This window comes from Schistocerca gregaria, chromosome 1 (genome assembly GCF_023897955.1).
Source record: "Schistocerca gregaria isolate iqSchGreg1 chromosome 1, iqSchGreg1.2, whole genome shotgun sequence".
In the NCBI taxonomy this organism is placed as follows: domain Eukaryota; kingdom Metazoa; phylum Arthropoda; class Insecta; order Orthoptera; family Acrididae; genus Schistocerca; species Schistocerca gregaria.
Window position 1 is genome coordinate 551,574,040 of NC_064920.1, and position 12,955 is coordinate 551,586,994.

Consider the following 12,955-nt stretch of genomic DNA (forward strand, 5'->3'; position numbering starts at 1 on the left):
TTCAGTGGTTCCAGGTGGTATGAACTGCAATGTGATGCACTTTTCAGTAGGGGTAGTTTGCTCCAAAGGAGTATGATTTTTATACGCAGAGCGTGAATGAAGCAAAAGCAAATTATTTTGTCCAGCTATAGGCCAAAATAAGTGCTCAAAGCGCAGTTGTAGTTCTTTTATGCCCACTCTTGTTTGTTTTGACGTAAATATTCACTAATGCCCTTGCAAGACCACACAGAAGAGAAAGAATCGTAGGGGGCAGAACACTTCCAACCTCGCAATAAATAACTTTCCAACCAATTTACCACCTACATTAACAGTCGGTATAATTAATTGTAAACGAATGCGTTAAGGCAGTGGTATTAATTGATCTTGAAACAACTCTCTTCGAACCTTTAATTTTGAAGGTTTTTGTCATTTGCATTTCCTCTTCAAATTCCGACTGCTCGAAGATGAAAGATTCCTTACTGAACGATGAGATAAGTTTCTTTATCTCATATACAAATTTTCCAGCCGATTCCGAGTTTTGCTGTGCATAAGTTGAAACTTTGTTTGAAATTTCGTTGTCTTTCGTCTTCCAATTTCCAATTCTGTAGCAATGTTTGAAGTTATGTAACTACATACAGCTTCCTTTGAAATCGGTATGATCTAGGTCACGCGTAGTTTGATGAGCATAACGTAGGTCACTATCATGCACATCCTGAAATTGTATCGAGCATCCTTGAAACGCGCAAACGCCAGTTCTGTAACAAGTGCGCTTTGTCCTCCCTTGAATCTTCTGGTTTTTTTTTTCCCCAATGCTGTGGCAGATCTTCGAGGTACATATGTTTAATTGCCGCTCCTTGGACAGGAACTGTCCTTTACTACTTTTCTCTGGTGACGGGATTCGTGGCTTCCTGACCGACAAGGATGCTAAGGTACATGGTTCGACACCTGTTTAATATCACTTACACTTGTTAAGCATGTATCGTCAACAACGTGGTGTATGCGGGCAAGGTTCTGCTGCTATCTGGTGTGTCGTTGGTGTTCCCGGCAACGATCTTCGACAGTACTCATACTATGGCCTATTTATCTGATAGCCCCAGATTTTCGTAGTCCGAGATCGTGTTTCACACTACCAAGCAGTGCCCGTGTTTGGCTGGTTGGCTGGTGGGTGGAAGACAGTCTTCACTCAGTGTTTACGGGGCCTTGTCCTTTCTTCCCAGATAAGGAGCCACAAAAAGGAATAAGTACAATGACCGCATCCTCATGAGTATTCTCTTCTGATTCTGCCGGTTGTGCAGAGGGTACAGGACGTAGGGCTCTCCGAATTTGCCACTCCTTGTAGCCCTTTTACCGGAAAACCGCGCTCAGATGTTTAAATTCTTTCATTGCCAGAGAGGGATCGAGCCCTGTGTACCAACGTTTTCAGTACTCCGTTCCTTTGAGCGGAATGGGGTAGCTGTCCACATTTAAGTATAGATCGGTATGCGTCTTATACCGGTTTTCTCTGTAGCCCAAAGTGCAGTCCGCTCTTCTTTTAACCAGGACGTCCAGAAGGGGGAATACTCCACCCACTTCGACTTCCCCGATAAAATTGATGTTCTGTTGTATGGAATTGTGATGTATAAGGAAGTCATTCAGCTTGTGTCTCCCTCGTGTCCATATGACGAAGATGTTATCTACATACCAGAAAAAAAACATGTAGGTTTCCGCTGGACTAGTTCCTGGGCTTCCTTCTTGAAATATTCTGCATACAAGTTAGCGACAATTACTGAAAGTGGGCTCCTCATGGCTACTCCTTCCGGTTGCTCGTAATGGCCGTCGTCGAAAAGAATGTGTGCCAACGTAGAGACGTGCCTAAAAAGATTGATCGTCTCTGCGTCAAAATTCTTGCCAATAAGTTCTAATGATTCTTGTAAAGGTGCTCCGGTAAACAGAGAGAGAACGTCGAAACTCACAAGGATGTCGGTACCTTTGAGCTTAAAGTTGTTAAGACCTCCCACAAAATCCACAGAGTTGCGAATGTGATGTGAGCACTTCCCTACGTAAGGACTAAGTAGATTCGTTAGGTACTTAGCAAATGAGTTCGTCTGAGCACAGAGATTGCTGATAACGGGGTATAAAGGAACCCCACCCTCATTAACATTCGCCAGTCCATAAAATCTTGATGGTACTAATGCTCTGTGTCTTAGCTTCTTAGCAACCTCATCTGGCAAGCCAAATTGTTTGAGAAGCGCCGTGGTCTTCCTCCCCACCCTCTTGGTTGTAGGAGGAGTGGGTGTAGGGATGCTGGCCGCGGATGGCCGGTGGAGTGGCCGAGCAGAGGGAGAGGGGGAGGAGATACAAGCGCGGCACCTGTGCCCCTGTCACTCAGTTCAGTAACGTATCTGATGGCGGGAACGTGATAGGGTGTTGCAATTCTGTACCCTTCGACAGTGACATCCGTCAGCTCACCTGTGAAATATTTCGACTTCGTGTACGCCAGAAGAAGCCGAAAAATCACAACCTCTGGAAGTTTGTCGCTGGATAGTTTACAGAAAGATCTCCATGTATATATGAGTTTTAACGAACATTGCAATGGTATTCTACTTTTTATTTTTCCACATAGATCTGAAGTTGATTTTCTTCAAAAAAAGAAAAAAAAGACAGGTAGTTACCATTGTGATCCTGTAACTGAATAAGCACTCTCGTAAAACAGGAAAGAGACCTCACGGGCTTCTCAAAGATACAACGTCTCACTGGAAAAAATGTTTCACGCCCGGAGTCATCACATTAGTACCGTGTAACGCCACCTATAGACTTGATAACGGCTCCATTTGTTGAGGAAAATGGTGGACGAGTTTTTTTCAGATAAGCTACGTATAGCTGAGGCCACTCATCCGCTCTAAGTTCCCATATAGGTACCAAACCGTAAAATTGGTACGCTTCGCCCACTGTTACAAATACTCCCAGACATGTTTACAAGTTTAAGATCGGGTGATTTAACTGGACAGTTGAGGTGCGGTAGGGCGCCTGTGTTTGTCAAAATAGAGACGTACGCATGCAGCTCTGTGAACATGGTTGCTGCCATTTCGGAAGACGGAATTGTCTACAGCCACGGCACGCAAGACTTCATGCGTGTATAATGTGCTATGCGGTCTGAGTCTCAGCCGCGACATTTCATACATCAGTGCGATGCGACACTTTCTTCCAGCATTTGGTGTGGCTTACTTCAGTGGCGTAGCGTAGGGGAGATAGGACTGCAGGGGGGGGGGGGGGGGAGGGGGGAATTGTAACACTATCATATAATAAAATACGATATATCAGGGCTTGCATTGAGTCTAATTCATAAATCACGTCCTACGGTAATGTTTCTTCAGCGCGTATTATTTTACGCGTTCGGTCCCTGTCCATGAAAAGGCGAGATGTCCGACTGGTTGGGGTGGCCTGCTTTCGCTCGTGGCGCATGTGTTTCTGTTCGGAAATAGATGTTCTTCATGGCAGCCAACCTCCGGACAAAAAAAATTAATCAATGGCTAATTTTACTTTTACGTCGGCTAGACTGTAACAGTCCAGTCGTCGAGCACCACGGTGTCCTCTTCTCTTGTGATTCTCATTTCTTAGCAGAGAGATGTTCTGCCATTTAGTTTTTAGGACATTCATGTTTGTTTGACCACACTGGATTCATCTGTACCTTCTACCTACTGCAGCAGGTGATTGTGATTCTTCACGTAAATGATTTACCGCACGGTAGTCCATTTAATTAACGAACTGCCCCCATTTGTTACGTCGCCCCTTTTGTCGCATTACGGTACTGAGGAGCGGTGATTTTAATGTGTACGAGGACCCCAGACGTATATGTGCAAACAAACAAAAATTATTGCCTAACTTTAGTCATTCGACGTAATAATTAGAAAATTATATCTACACCTTTCAAGGTATAACAGTGACGATTCGACTGGTCGGGAACGCCTTGACAGCGCTGCAGAGCATGACTCGAATACAATTTGCAGCGCTTAATGGAGCATAGACTAGGAAGAATAATTAGGGGCTCTTTACAAGATCTAAGATTTTCATTCTCTATCAACCGTGGAACTGAAACAGTGCGTTTCTGCGCTATTTTTATTGGCTTTTACGTCGGAGTTGAGTGTGGACAAATTTCTCATCAAGTGCATTTGGAATTGGGACTTTTTTTGTTTGAAGGTGACAATATTTCTATAAGAAATTTAGACATGGGATCCCCCCCCCCCCCCCCGCCCCTCCAACCCGCCACCCCTCTCCAGCGATGGAGAGGCGTTACAAAACCCGGTAGGTGACATCTGTGAAATATGTACAAAGAATCACTCCCATCGGCGTGGGTCACAGAAATGATTGAGCACCCACCGAAGTCGTGGACATCGAATGCGTAACTGGCTCCTGGAGAAAATAAAGGTATAAAATGGTCCACTTAACCAGCATTCAAAAGCTTGTAAAAAACAACATACGGCTCCACATCATGTAGTAAAATTCAAATCACCATTTCTGAAAAATAGTCCGTTTTGTGTAGCAGTTCAGAAGCCAAATACCCAAGAGAGACACACTGAAGCTACAGTACCTAAAGGGTCTGTTATAGACCCAGTCGTACAGCGTATGTAGACAAGTGAAATACCGCTAGTATCACGGGTGCAATTTTGGTTCTTTCCAAATAATATAGCTATATAAAGAGATCGCTAAAATATAAAACAAAAGCCCCTGTCATTGCAACAGCGCCTCGAAGAAATCCAGAACTTGTATCTTCTGTCGAACTTTCAACTTCAACAGAACTCAAGCCATCACGTTTACCATTAAACAAATAAACCATGGTGTCTAAATAATTTTAAACAGAAAGTCCTATCTTGGAAAACCAATATCAAATAAACACTGAATATATCTGCAATACAAAAAATGCATTCTTATACCGTATGTATCCACTGAGCAAAGGAAATATTCAATATTTGCACCAAACTAAGAATTTTCAGCCTCTTTTTTTCCTTCAGAGATATGGTCGTTAGCTGCAAGTACCAAATTAAAAAAAACTGCAGGTGATACAAAATTAATAGTTTACGTGTTGCAACAGATGTCCCATGTGTAACTAACTCAGTCATATGCACAAAATTCCAGATGATCAAAATGCACGAAATCATTTAGCAATAAGCCAAAAAGTTATATCGGAAAATCAAAACTTCGCCGCATCTTCTGTTCTACTTTCTAGGACAAATTCCTACAGCTGTTAGAAATAAATTTACTTCAACGATCCTTGATAGTCAGCTTCTAAATTACACTATAGAAATCCTATAAAACACAGAAAAACACTCGTAATGAATCCAAACCCTCATTCTCGAAACCTGAAGCGCGGACCAAAGGAACTAGCGTCTAATGACTTGGCTGTTAAACACAGTTGGTCTGGAACCCCTCAGATTGCTCGTTCGCATGCTTGGCTGGCGTCACTGGTGTAGCTGGCCTTGAGACTTCCCTGGTTACACACCTGTACCGCAGCCGTTCTATTCTGGATAGGCGCAGCGGAAGTGCCACGACTGGAGGGGCTTACCAGGCTTCCGAGATCGGCCCTGGCCTTTGCGCCACCTGACCTTGAGTCGCACACTGCTCTCTTACTGTTTTACCATGTCCTGGGAGCGGAGCAGCTCACGCGCGCTGCCTGCCTTGATCTTACCACTGTTCCTCTACCGTGGGACAGACTTCGCTGTCAGTCTGCTTTTCAGTTCAACTGACGGACAGTCAACGAACACTCTACCAGGCTCTTAACAACGATCTGCAGCGTAGACACGTAGATTTAGATGGCATATTGTGCATTACATGATAATGCAACACGGCTATCAAATTCAAATGGTTCAAATGGCTCTGAGCACTGTGGGTCTTAACATCTATGGTCATCAGTCCCCTAGAACCTAGAACTAATTAAACCTAACTAACCTAAGGACATCACACAACACCCAGTCATCACGAGGCAGAGAAAATCCCTGACCCCGCCGAGAATCGAACCCGGGAACCCGGGCGTGGGAAGCGAGAACGCTACCGCACGACCACGAGCTGCGGACAACAACACGGCTATCCAATATTCTGCTTGCTGCACACTAAACACTAGACTACATCATGCCTTAGGCTACCACTCTTACCTACAGTGCATCGTCTCGAACTCAATGAAACTGCCAACACGGAGAAGCAGTTAACAACTTCGTGTACTAATGTCAACGACTGATAAGCATGTGCTGTGACGGCGGAAAACTTTTACTACTGCTGGTTAATGTTGTTTATCGGGTGCATTGTACCTGCCGGTACCGATCGTCTGCATTGACCAGTGAGGCAATGATGTTGAAGCGTGTGACGTCATTGTGTCCTAATGGAGATTGAACAGAACAGTGACAACATTTATATTGCGTTTTCATTATGTTTTGTGAAATAAGGTTGTAGTGACAGATTTGTATAGTAGCTCGATGTCTAGATTTGGTTGGGTGGCGATAGTAGGTTCCGAGGTGGCAAAACCAAACACTCTATGTTATGAAAATAACTATAATTGTTGTTACGGCGCTTATTTATTCATAGTGAATATCGATGATATGTTTATGTCCGTCATTTTGATGACGTTATGGTTCAGCTCGGAAGGGTGATATCCGCAGCTTCAGTATTTAACAATATGAGGAAACCATACTCAACAGTGTCTTTTCTTCTTTTTTCACTGTAGAATGTAGCCTTGTGCTGAAGGGAATTCCAATGAGAGACAATGATGTGTTTTAGGACACACGCCTTGCAAAGGGAGAGAATGATCTTGATATAATTATCCACCTTTTTTCAAAAACGCAATTGGCGCAATGAAAATATTGAACCTGCCGATACGTCTCCATGAACTGGTGCAGATAGCACTCACCGAGAAATCAATTGCTGATACCGCTCTCTTTACTAAAATCAGTTTTAAAGTTTTGCATTGGTTCCTGACCAAAATGGAGGCCTGTATGAAGGGCAGTTCAAATTGTTTAGGATTCCGTGTTCCATCATTTAGGAAGTACTACCGGGAGACAAATCTCTTTAGTTTTCGGGAGGAACAATTAGTAGAAAATAGCGAGCACCAGCTGCTTAGGAGTATTGCAATACACATGCCTTACTAATTGGAACTGTACGACTCCACACTTCCAATTACGTCTCTTAGATAATATTAAAAAATATCTTTCTCGGTTTGAAAACCACAATGCTTTACTAGGCACGGCATTATAAGCGGTAAAATGCATTCCTGAGTTACCCAGTCACTAATAAAGATAACTACAGCCTAACGTGGATTTCGAACCACGGGGAAACTTATTTTTCATAACAATAGATCACTGTCAGAGGTGAAACAAACGATAAGTGACAGAAAAAAAATCATAGGACCAACTGAAGATTAAACTTTGGACCTTTGATTTGAAGTCTGATGATACTCGCTTTGTTTTTACTTTACTCCCGAGTCTTCCTGTGTTTGACAGGACACATTGTCGCTTGTACGCCGTACTCTAACACCGGCCCTGCTGACGATTGATCAACAACCTGTCACTCTGCCTGTGACGTACAACACAGTATCAGCAATGACCAGCGCTAGACCGAAGACAATGAGAACCGATTAATAAAAAATGGTTCAAATGGCTCTGAGCACTATGGGATTCAACTGCTGTGGTCATTAGTCCCCTAGAACTTAGGACTACTTACACCTAACTAACATAAGGACATCACACACATCCATGCCCGAGGCAGGATTCGAACCTGCGACCGTAGCAGTCGCACGGTTCAGGACTGCGCGCCTAGAACCGCGAGACCACCGCGGCCGGCAACCGATTAATATTCAGGCTTCTAAGATAAGCGCCGGTCACCTTCATTGAAAACTTCCAAGATAAATTAATTTTGCACCCGAAACTCCGAACAGGCCTGCTTCGGAAGAGAATAACCAACAACACAAATGTTACAAATCTACTACTCAGAGTGGGGAGCTGTCACACCAGAGCTAGAAATCTCTAGGAGAGAGATGAATAGGCAGAAGTTAGACTCGTAGAGATAAGTGAAGTGAAACTGGGGGAAGTAAATACTTCTAATGACGATGATAAATTAGTAGTGACCAAATCAGAGGATTAAAGTAAACATGACATTTTAGTGTATTCGTAAATCGTCACGTTAGAATTTTCACTACTGGTTACGTTCGCCTAATATGTAGTCGATGAAAGCAACATTGATGAAGATTACGGCGTTTTTTTTAGCTGAAACTGAGATGATGATTTACCTTTAACTATCAAAATCTGCGTCAGCACAAATATGTGGAACATGCATTATTTGGTATTTTTGGAAATATGTGGTAAGGCCTCATGGGACCAAACTGCTGAGGTCATCGGTCCCTAAGCTTACGCACTGCTTAATCTAACTTTATCTAATTTACGCTAAGGACAACACACACACCCTTACCCGAGGGAAGACTCGAACCTCCTACGAGGGCGTCCGCACGAGCCACCACTGTAGGAATCCCAGTTGTGCGTGGCTGGCTGGCACATGGGAAATCGGACAGATTTGTTCGACCTTGTTGCGACGATGACAAGTTCCTCGCCTAACGACTCGCCATGATTTTATTCATTGCAAGGTCTCCATAGACACTCTGCAAGTGCCTATGAACATCTGCGATGCTCTGGCTTTTCGCCAAAAGAATCTCGATGACGGTTCTCTACTTGGAACGCACATCCGTTACAAACGCCATTTTGAAGGCTACGTGTAGCACCGCCACGTATCTGAAGTTCATGAAATTATAGGGGCTGAAGCGGGAATATTCCAACGGAAACTGGCCGAAAAAAAAACCTGTTGCATTACTTACTGAACGCCCGTCATACAGACATGGATTTATTAGTGGGCTGGTATATTTTTCTCGTATTTACACGAGATATAACACAATCCTGTCAAAAACACACAACATTCAGATGCGATTTGTGGATGAGGACTCCACTATATACTCTTTCATTATATACGGGTTGTAAATTGGGTTTGTCGGCCGAAGTGGCCGAGCGGTTCTAGGCGATACAGTCTGGCACCGAGCGATCGCTACGGTCGCAGGTTGGAATCCTGCCTCGGGCATGGATGCGTGTGATGTCCTTAGGTTAGTTAGGTTTAAGTAGTTCTAAGTTCTAGGGGACTGATGACCTCAGAAGTTCAGTCCGATAGTGCTCACAGCCATTGGAACCATTTCTTTTCTAAATTGCATTACCTCTGCCTGTTTTGTTCGCACGGTCGGTATAAAGCCCGAGCGTCACAAGCCACTGCCTGAGGAACCACGCTGAGAGGAGCGCCCGAAATGCATGATCAGTATACACTGTGTATCACAATTAACAGCGAAATGTGACTCGAGTGAAACTGTACGAGGGAAAAGGGAGAAACTGAGGCGCCAAATGATGAATGTCCCCCAATCGCCCCTGTTTGTGCGGCTGCACGGAAATGATAATTATTTACGCAATTTTGTAGTGCACTTTATGCCAGCTGGACGTTTCTAAAACGTAGCCTTCCTAGTGGGCACACCCCCGGCCATGGATGTTTTAATGGCCAGCAGTCAATAAATGAGAACTTGGACACCGTGGGGGTCAAGCGCCGGGAGGTTAACGGTCGCAGTTTGAGCCGTTCCAGCGATAGCGTGACCGCAAGAGCCGGCGCTGCCGCGAGAGAAGCCTCGTACCGAGAAACACGGAGCGTGACTCAGCTGCAGATGCGTTCCGATGTCTGCTCCGGGTAGGCGCCAGGTGACGCATCCGACACTTTGGTGAATAACAGGCAAGTGGTCGGGACCTTCGGCGAACGCTGCAATCTCGACACCGTTGATCGCTGAGTAATGTCGTCTGTCTGCATGCCAAGTCGGAAGAGTTCTATTCTCGGCTCCTTGTTTAAATTCAGTGGCTGTATCTGTGAAGTTGACAACATATTTTGAAACGTTGTGCATATAGAGATATGTTGCAGCACTACACGAAAACAAGATTCAGTGGAACTTCCTGGCAGATTAAAACTGTGTGCCGGACCGAGACTCGAACTCGGGACCTTTGCCTTTCGCGGGCAAGTGCTCTACCAACTGAGCTACCCAAGCATGACTCACGCCCCTTCCTCACAGCTTTACTTCTGCCAGTACCACGCCTCCTACCTTCCAAACTTTACAGAAGCTCTCCTGCAGGAGTTCGAGTATCGGTCCGGCATACAGTTTTAATCTGCCAGGAAGTTCCATATCAGCGCACACTCCGCTGTAGAGTGAAAATTTCATTCTAAAGGTTCAGTGGAACTGAACAGCTCACGAGCGCTCCTCAACGTGCTATGTGAGGCCATTAGGTACATTACTATGTAAATTGTAGGTGGGTGGAGCACAAAGAAAAGGGAAGGAACTAAACATATAAGCTGCGGAATCAGCGACGACGAATGAAAATGTGTGCAGGATCGGGACTCGAAAACAAGATCTGCTTAGCAGGCAGTTGCGTTAAACACTGCTCCGCCCCGACAGTGTAATACTGCAGATTCGCGGACTATCTGGACACGCTCCCCGTATGTCCCACAATCCCACGAAGGCCACCTATTCGCAGTCCCCGTCTATGTCCTCCGTTATCGCTAATTTTATATTCATACGGCAGGTCGAATGTAAACGTGCATGTGCAGTGAAGGTCTCAGAATCGTTGCCCATCGAGGCGAATCAATTATACTACTTGCATACGTGGTATCTGTTCTTTCGAACATGTCCTAAATAACAGACACCACGCATTCATGTGTCAGGTACAATACAATGAAGAGCCAAAGAAAGTGGTGCACCTGCCCAATATCGTAGAGGGCCCCGAGAGCACGCAGAAGTGTCGTAACACGACGTGGCATGGCTTCGACTAATGTCTGAAGTAGTGCTGGAGGAAATTGACACCATGAATCCTGTAGGGCTGTCCATAAATCCGTAAGAGTACGAGGGGGTGGAGATCTCTTCCCAACAGCACGTTGCAAGGCACCCAAGATGTGCTCAATAATGTTCAAGTCTGGGGAGTTTGGTGGCCAGCGTAAGTGTTTAAACGCAGAAGAGAGTCCCTGGTGCCGCTCTGTAGCACTTATGGACTCGTGGGGAGTCACATCTCCCTGCTGGAATTGCCCAAGTCCGTCGGAATGCACAATGGACATGAATGGATGCACTTTATCAGACAGAATGCTTGCGCACGCGTCACCTACAGGAGTCGTATCTAGACGTATCAGGGGTCTCATATCATTCCAACTCCACACGCCCCACGCCATTACAGAGCCCGCAAAAGCTTGAACAGCCCTCTGCTGACACGCAGGGTCCATGGATTCATGAGTTTGTCTCCATACGCGTACAGGTCCATCCGGTCGATACAATCTGAAACGAGACTCGTCCGTTCAGGCAACATGTTTCCAGTCACGAACAGTCCAATATCGGTGTTGGCGTGCCCAGGCGAGGCGTAAAAGCTTTGTGTCGTGCAGTCATCAAGGGTACACGAGTGGGCCTTCGGTCCTAATGCCCATATCGATGACGTTTCGTTGAATGGTTCGCACGCTGATACTTGTTGATGGTCCAGCACTGAAATCTGCAGCAATTTGTAGAAGGGTTGCCCTTCTATTACACTGAACGATTCTCTTCAGTCGTCGTTGGTCCCATTCTTGCAGTATGTTTTTCGGGGTGAAGCGATGTTGGAGATTTGATGTTTTACCGGATTCCTGGCGTTCACGGTACATTCGTGAAATGGTCGTACGCGAAATTCCTTACTTCATCGCTACCTCGACGATGCTGTGTCCCACCACTTGTGCGCCGACTATAACACCATGTTCAAACTCCCTTAAATCTTGGTAACCTCCCACTGTAGCAGCAATAACCGATCTAATAACTGCGCCAGACACTTGTATTATATAGGTGTTTCCGAGCGCATCTCGGTATTCTGCCTAGTTACGTATATCTGTATTTCAATACGCGTTCCTATACCAGATTCTTTGCCGCTTCAATGTACATTCTATGCCACATCGGCAGTTTCAAATTTCGGCACCTATACTTAAGAAAATGCTCCGTTACGCATGGTTTGCACCCAGATTTTCAGAACAAGGAGAAATTTTGCAAAATGTAATGAGCTTCGTTTTTTCTTAGAAACTCCGAAGATTCCTTGTACACGAGGGAAAACTGATCTCATTCGATGTGGTACATACCGTTTTAATTTATGTTTTCCAGGTCTGTATGGATGATTCATGCAACCTGTAATGTCCAAAGGCACATCCGGCCATTAGTCATACATTATTCATATATTCTGGCATATTGTAATTCATTGTATTACTGAAGAAAGTTATTTACACCTTGACATGTTGATGTCCGAGTTGAGCTTTCCAAGATTGTTCGTCGTTCTTAAAACCTGTGTCTGATTAGCAAAGTGTCCAAGTCCAAAGCAGTTCTCGGTATCTTACCCGACCGCAGGGGAATTGGATTACGGAAATCACGACAGGCGTACATTTTTCAGGAAAATGTTAAGCGTTTGGTCGTTTACTTGTCGATGATTATAATATTTATCTTGATAATAAAAGTTATCTAACAAACAAATAAAATTGGAAATTCAATAAAAGTTCGTGCAAATACACGTGTCTTTTCATCATATTACCTTTCAAATGGAATACTTATGAAATAATGGGACGTATGTTGGAAAAATATATAAGAAAAAAAAAACATGAGTGGGATTCTATCCAGCGATCCACCGTCTCCGGAGTTTGAACGTTAACCACATAACCGCCGCCTTTTCGTGCTTCTGATCACAATATACTGGTAGACCGCAGACACCTGAACTTCTCTAAAGATTTTCTCGAAATTGCCCAAGTAGTACGCCATACTACCTTCACATTATGTGTCGTAACAGATTACTTAAAGTGTACAAATTTTGAAGTAAATCCGTGATCCGAACGTTGTGGTCTTCCCTTGTAAAATAAATGTTTGAAATTAACCTTCGTGTTGGACGACTATCCGAAAAAG